Source organism: Thalassophryne amazonica, chromosome 10 (assembly GCF_902500255.1).
Source record: "Thalassophryne amazonica chromosome 10, fThaAma1.1, whole genome shotgun sequence".
Lineage (NCBI taxonomy): Eukaryota > Metazoa > Chordata > Actinopteri > Batrachoidiformes > Batrachoididae > Thalassophryne > Thalassophryne amazonica.
The window spans coordinates 31277700-31284824 of record NC_047112.1 but is presented as its reverse complement, the minus strand read 5'-3'; the positions used below and the strand labels follow the sequence as shown (position 1 = coordinate 31284824).

Here is a 7125-nt window from a genome sequence, read left to right as displayed (position 1 = left end):
TGAATCAATCAATCAATTTTCAAAAAATCAATTTTTTTATATAGCGCCAAATCACAACAAACAGTTGCCCCAAGGCGCTTTATATTGTAAGGCAAGGCCATACAATAATTATGTAAAACCCCAACGGTCAAAACGACCCCCTGTGAGCAAGCACTTGGCTACAGTGGGAAGGAAAAACTCCCTTTTAACAGGAAGAAACCTCCAGCAGAACCAGGCTCAGGGAGGGGCAGTCTTCTGCTGGGACTGGTTGGGGCTGAGGGAGAGAACCAGGAAAAAGACATGCTGTGGAGGGGAGCAGAGATCGATCACTAATGATTAAATGCAGAGTGGTGCATACAGAGCAAAAAGAGAAAGAAACAGTGCATCATGGGAACCCCCCAGCAGTCTACGTCTATAGCAGCATAACTAAGGGATGGTTCAGGGTCACCTGATCCAGCCCTAACTATAAGCTTTAGCAAAAAGGAAAGTTTTAAGCCTAATCTTAAAAGTAGAGAGGGTGTCTGTCTCCCTGATCTGAATTGGGAGCTGGTTCCACAGGAGAGGAGCCTGAAAGCTGAAGGCTCTGCCTCCCATTCTACTCTTACAAACCCTAGGAACTACAAGTAAGCCTGCAGTCTGAGAGCGAAGCGCTCTATTGGGGTGATATGGTACTACGAGGTCCCTAAGATAAGATGGGACCTGATTATTCAAAACCTTATAAGTAAGAAGAAGAATTTTAAATTCTATTCTAGAATTAACAGGAAGCCAATGAAGAGAGGCCAATATGGGTGAGATATGCTCTCTCCTTCTAGTCCCCGTCAGTGCTCTAGCTGCAGCATTTTGAATTAACTGAAGGCTTTTTAGGGAACTTTTAGGACAACCTGATAATAATGAATTACAATAGTCCAGCCTAGAGGAAATAAATGCATGAATTAGTTTTTCAGCATCACTCTGAGACAAGACCTTTCTGATTTTAGAGATATTGCGTAAATGCAAAAAAGCAGTCCTACATATTTGTTTAATATGCGCTTTGAATGACATATCCTGATCAAAAATGACTCCAAGATTTCTCACAGTATTACTAGAGGTCAGGGTAATGCCATCCACAGTAAGGATCTGGTTAGACACCATGTTTCTAAGATTTGTGGGGCCAAGTACAATAACTTCAGTTTTATCTGAGTTTAAAAGCAGGAAATTAGAGGTCATCCATGTCTTTATGTCTGTAAGACAATCCTGCAGTTTAGCTAATTGGTGTGTGTCCTCTGGCCTCATGGATAGATAAAGCTGGGTATCATCTGCGTAACAATGAAAATTTAAGCAATACCGTCTAATAATACTGCCTAAGGGAAGCATGTATAAAGTGAATAAAATTGGTCCTAGCACAGAACCTTGTGGAACTCCATAATTAACTTTAGTCTGTGAAGAAGATTCCCCATTTACATGAACAAATTGTAATCTATTAGACAAATATGATTCAAACCACCGCAGCGCAGTGCCTTTAATACCTATGGCATGCTCTAATCTCTGTAATAAAATTTTATGGTCAACAGTATCAAAAGCAGCACTGAGGTCTAACAGAACAAGCACAGAGATGAGTCCACTGTCCAAGGCCATAAGAAGATCATTTGTAACCTTCACTAATGCTGTTTCTGTACTATGATGAATTCTAAAACCTGACTGAAACTCTTCAAATAGACCATTCCTCTGCAGATGATCAGTTAGCTGTTTTACAACTACCCTTTCAAGAATTTTTGAGAGAAAAGGAAGGTTGGAGATTGGCCTATAATTAGCTAAGATAGCTGGGTCAAGTGATGGCTTTTTAAGTAATGGTTTAATTACTGCCACCTTAAAAGCCTGTGGTACATAGCCAACTAACAAAGATAGATTGATCATATTTAAGATCGAAGCATTAAATAATGGTAGGGCTTCCTTGAGCAGCCTGGTAGGAATGGGGTCTAATAAACATGTTGATGGTTTGGATGAAGTAACTAATGAAAATAACTCAGACAGAACAATCGGAGAGAAAGAGTCTAACCAAATACAGGCATCACTGAAAGCAGCCAAAGATAACGATACGTCTTTGGGATGGTTATGAGTAATTTTTTCTCTAATAGTTAAAATTTTGTTAGCAAAGAAAGTCATGAAGTCATTACTAGTTAAAGTTAATGGAATACTCAGCTCAATAGAGCTCTGACTCTTTGTCAGCCTGGCTACAGTGCTGAAAAGAAACCTGGGGTTGTTCTTATTTTCTTCAATTAGTGATGAGTAGAAAGATGTCCTAGCTTTACGGAGGGCTTTTTTATAGAGCAACAGACTCTTTTTCCAGGCTAAGTGAAGATCTTCTAAATTAGTGAGACGCCATTTCCTCTCCAACTTACGGGTTATCTGCTTTAAGCTCCGAGTTTGTGAGTTATACCACGGAGTCAGGCACTTCTGATTTAAAGCTCTCTTTTTTAGAGGAGCTACAGCATCCAAAGTTGTCTTCAATGAGGATGTAAAACTATTGACGAGATACTCTATCTCACTTACAGAGTTTAGGTAGCTACTCTGCACTGTGTTGGTATATGGCATTAGAGAACATAAAGAAGGAATCATATCCTTAAACCTAGTTACAGCGCTTTCTGAAAGACTTCTAGTGTAATGAAACTTATTCCCCACTGCTGGGTAGTCCATCAGAGTAAATGTAAATGTTATTAAGAAATGATCAGACAGAAGGGAGTTTTCAGGGAATACTGTTAAGTCTTCAATTTCCATACCATAAGTCAGAACAAGATCTAAGATATGATTAAAGTGGTGGGTGGACTCATTTACTTTTTGAGCAAAGCCAATAGAGTCTAATAATAGATTAAATGCAGTGTTGAGGCTGTCATTCTCAGCATCTGTGTGGATGTTAAAATCGCCCACTATAATTATCTTATCTGACCTAAGCACTAAGTCAGACAAAAGGTCTGAAAATTCACAGAGAAACTCACAGTAACGACCAGGTGGACGATAGATAATAACAAATAAAACTGGTTTTTGGGACTTCCAATTTGGATGGACAAGACTAAGAGTCAAGCTTTCAAATGAATTAAAGCTCTGTCTGGGTTTTTGATTAATTAATAAGCTGGAATGGAAGATTGCTGCTAATCCTCCGCCCCGGCCCGTGCTACGAGCATTCTGACAGTTAGTGTGACTCGGGGGTGTTGACTCATTTAAACTAACATATTCATCCTGCTGTAACCAGGTTTCTGTAAGGCAGAATAAATCAATATGTTGATCAATTATTATATCATTTACCAACAGGGACTTAGAAGAGAGAGACCTAATGTTTAATAGACCACATTTAACTGTTTTAGTCTGTGGTGCAGTTGAAGGTGCTATATTATTTTTTCTTTTTGAATTTTTATGCTTAAATAGATTTTTGCTGGTTATTGGTAGTCTGGGAGCAGGCACCGTCTCTACGGGGATGGGGTAATGAGGGGATGGCAGGGGGAGAGAAGCTGCAGAGAGGTGTGTAAGACACAGTCGGAATGAGTCTGTCATTCCGACTGTGCATCTCACCGCTGTCACACTATTCTTGTACATGTCTTGCACTACCCTAACATACTTCTCTGCCACTCCAGACTTCCTCATACAATACCACAGCTCTTCTCTTGGCACCCTATCATAAGCTTTTTCTAAGTCCACAAACACACAATGTAACTCTTTCTGGCCTTCTCTGTACTTCTCCAACAGTATTCTCAGAGCAAACATTGCATCTGTAGTGCTCTTTCTCAGCATGAAACCATATTGCTGCTCACAGATCTTCACGTTTTCTAAGCCTAGCTTCTACTACTCTTTCCCATAACTTCATGCTGTGGCTGATCAGCTTTATGCCTCTGTAGTTACTGCAGCTCTGCACATCACCCTTGTTCTTGAAAATAGGAACCAGCACACTTCGTCTCCACTCCTCAGGCATCCTCTCATTTTCCAAGATTTTATTAAACAATCTGGTGAGAAACTCCACTGCCATCTCTCCTAGACATTTCCATGCCTCCACTGGAATGTCATCTGTCTGGAATGTCATCTATTATTAGACTCAGTTGGCTTCGCTCAAAATGTAAATAAGCCCACCCACCACTTTAACCACACTTTAGATCTTGTTCTGACATATGGCATAGAAATTGAAGACTTAACAGTATTCCCTGAAAACCCCTTTTTGTCTGATCATTTCTTAATAACATTTACACTTACTTTAATGGACTACCCAGCAGTGGGGAATAAGTTTCATTACAGTAGAAGTCTTTCTGAAAACGCTGTAACTCGGTTTAAGGATATGATTCCTTCTTTGTTATGTTCTTCAATGCCATATACCAACACAGTGCAGAGTATCTACCTAAACTCTGTGAGTGAGATAGATTATCTCGTCAATAGCTTTACATCCTCATTGAGCACAACTTTGGATGCTGTAGCTCCTCTGAAAAAGAGAGCCTTAAATCAGAAGTGCCTGACTCCATGATATAACCCACAAACTCGCAGCTTAAAGCAGATAACCCGTAAGCTGGAGAGGAAATGGCGTCTTACTCATTTAAAAGATCTTCATTTAGCCTGGAAAAAGAGTCTGTTGCTCTATAAAAAAGCCCTCCGTAAAGATAGGACATCTTACTATTCATCACTAATTGAAGAAAATAAGAACAACCCCAGGTTTCTTTTCAGCACTGTAGCCAGGCTGACAAAGAGTCACAGCTCTATTGAGCCGAGTATTCCTTTAACTTTAACTAGTAATGACTTCATGACTTTCTTTGCAAATAAAATTTGAACTATTAGCGAAAAAATTATTCATGACCATCCCAAAGACGTATCTTTATGTTTGGCTGATTTCAGTAATGCTGGTATTTGGTTAGACTCGTTCTCTCCGATTGTTCTGTCTGAGTTACTTTCATTAGTCACTTCTTCCAAACTATCAACATGTCTATTAGACCCCATTCCTACCAGGCTGCTCAAGGAAGCCCTACCATTAATTAATGCTTCGATCTTAAATATGATCAATCTATCTTTATTAGTTGGCTATGTACCACAGGCTTTTAAGGTGGCAGTAATTAAACCATTACTTAAAAAGCCATCACTTGACCCAGCTATCTTAGCTAATTATAGGCCAATCTCCAACATTCCTTTTCTCTCAAAAATTCTTGAAAGGGTAGTTGTAAAACAGCTAAATGATCATCTGCAGAGGAATGGTCTATTTGAAGAGTTTCAGTCAGGTTTCAGAATTCATCATAGTACAGAAACAGCATTAGTGAAGGTTACAAATGATCTTCTTACGGCCTCAGACAGTCGACTCATCTCTGTGCTTGTCCTGTTAGACCTCAGTGCTGCTTTTGATACTGTTGACCATAAAATTTTATTACAGAGATTAGAGCATGCCATAGGTATTAAAGGCACTGCGCTGCAGTGGTTTGAATCATATTTATCTAATAGATTACAATTTGTTCATGTAAATGGGGAGTCTTCTTCACAGACTAAGGTTAATTATGGAGTTCCACAAGGTTCTGTGGTAGGACCGATTTTATTCACTTTATACATGCTTCCCTTAGGCAGTATTATTAGAAAGCATTGCTTAAATATGTAGGACTGCTTTTTAGCATTTGCGCAATATCTCTAAAATTAGAAAGGTCTTGTCTCAGAGTGATGCTGAAAAGCTAATTCATGCATTTATTTCTTCTAGGCTGGACTATTGTAATTCATTATTATCAGGTTGTCCTAAAAGTTCCTTGAAAAGCCTTCAGTTAATTCAAAATGCTGCAGCTAGAGTACTGACAGGGACTAGAAGGAGAGAGCATATTTCACCCATATTGGCTTCTCTTCATTGGCTCCCTGTTAATTCCAGAATAGAATTTAAAATTCTTCTTCTTACTTATAAGGTTTTGAATAATCAGGTCCCATCTTATCTTAGGGACCTCATAGTACCATATCACCCCAATAGAGCGCTTCACTCTCAGACTGCAGGCTTACTTGTAGTTCCTAGGGTTTGTAAGAGTAGAATGGGAGGCAGAGCCTTCAGCTTTCAGACTCCTCTCCTGTGGAACCGGCTCCCAATTCGGATTAGGGGGACAGACACCCTCTCTACTTTTAAGATTAAGCTTAAAACTTTCCTTTTTGCTAAAGCTTATAGTTAGGGCTGGATCAGGTGACCCTGAACCATCCCTTAGTTATGGTGCTATAGACTTAGACTGCTAGGGGGTTCCCATGATGCACTGGGTGTTTCTTTTTATTCACCTCTTTTTGCTCTGTATGCACCACTCTGCATTTAATCATTAGTGATTGATCTCTGCTCTTCCACAGCATGTCTTTTTCCTGACTCTCTCCCCTCAGCCCCAATCAGTCCCAGCAGAAGACTGCCCCTCCCTGAGCCTGGTTCTGCTGGAGGATTCTTCCTGTTAAAAGGGAATTTTTCCTTCCCACTGTCGCCAAGTGCTTGCTCACAGGGGGTCGTTTTGACCGTTGGGGTTTTTCTGTAATTACTGTATGGCTTTTGCCTTACAATATAAAGCGCCTTGGGGCAACTGTTTGTTGTGATTTGATGCTATATAAATAAAATTGATTTGATTTGATCTGGACCAACAGCCTTTCCACTCTTCATCCTCTTCATAGCAGCCCTCACTTCTTCCTTACTAATCTCTTGTACTTCCTGATTTACTCTCACCACATCATCCAGCCTTTTCTCTCGCTCATTTTCTTTATTCATCAGCTCTTCAAAATATTCCCTCCACCTTCTCAGCACACACTCCTCACTTGTCAACACATTACCATGTGCATCTTTTACCACCCTAACCTGCTGCACATCCTTTCCAGCTCTGTCTCTTTGTCTAGCCAATCGGTACAAGTCCTTTTCTCCTTTCTTACTATTCAACTTCTTGTACAGCTCACAATATGCCTTTTCCTTCGCTTTTGCCACTTCTCATTTCACCTTACACTGCATCTCCTTGTACTCCTGTCTACTTTCTTCATCTCTCCGACTATCCCAAAACTTTTTCGCCAACCTCTTTTTCCTTATGCTTTCCTGGACCTCTTCATTCCACCACCAAGTCTCCTTGTCTTCCTTCCACTGTCCAGATGTCATACTGTCCTAGCTGTCTCCCTTACCACATCTGCAGTACTTTTCCAGTTGTCCAAAATTGCTTCCCC

At 40.1% G+C, this 7125-nt stretch overlaps 1 protein-coding gene across 1 annotated transcript in view; it reads right to left on the bottom strand.

Annotated features, from left to right (window-relative positions):
* Positions 1-7125, bottom strand: part of ttc39a (tetratricopeptide repeat domain 39A) — a 116145-nt gene that overhangs the window by 82246 nt on the left and 26774 nt on the right. The gene's annotated exons all lie outside the window — the stretch shown is intronic.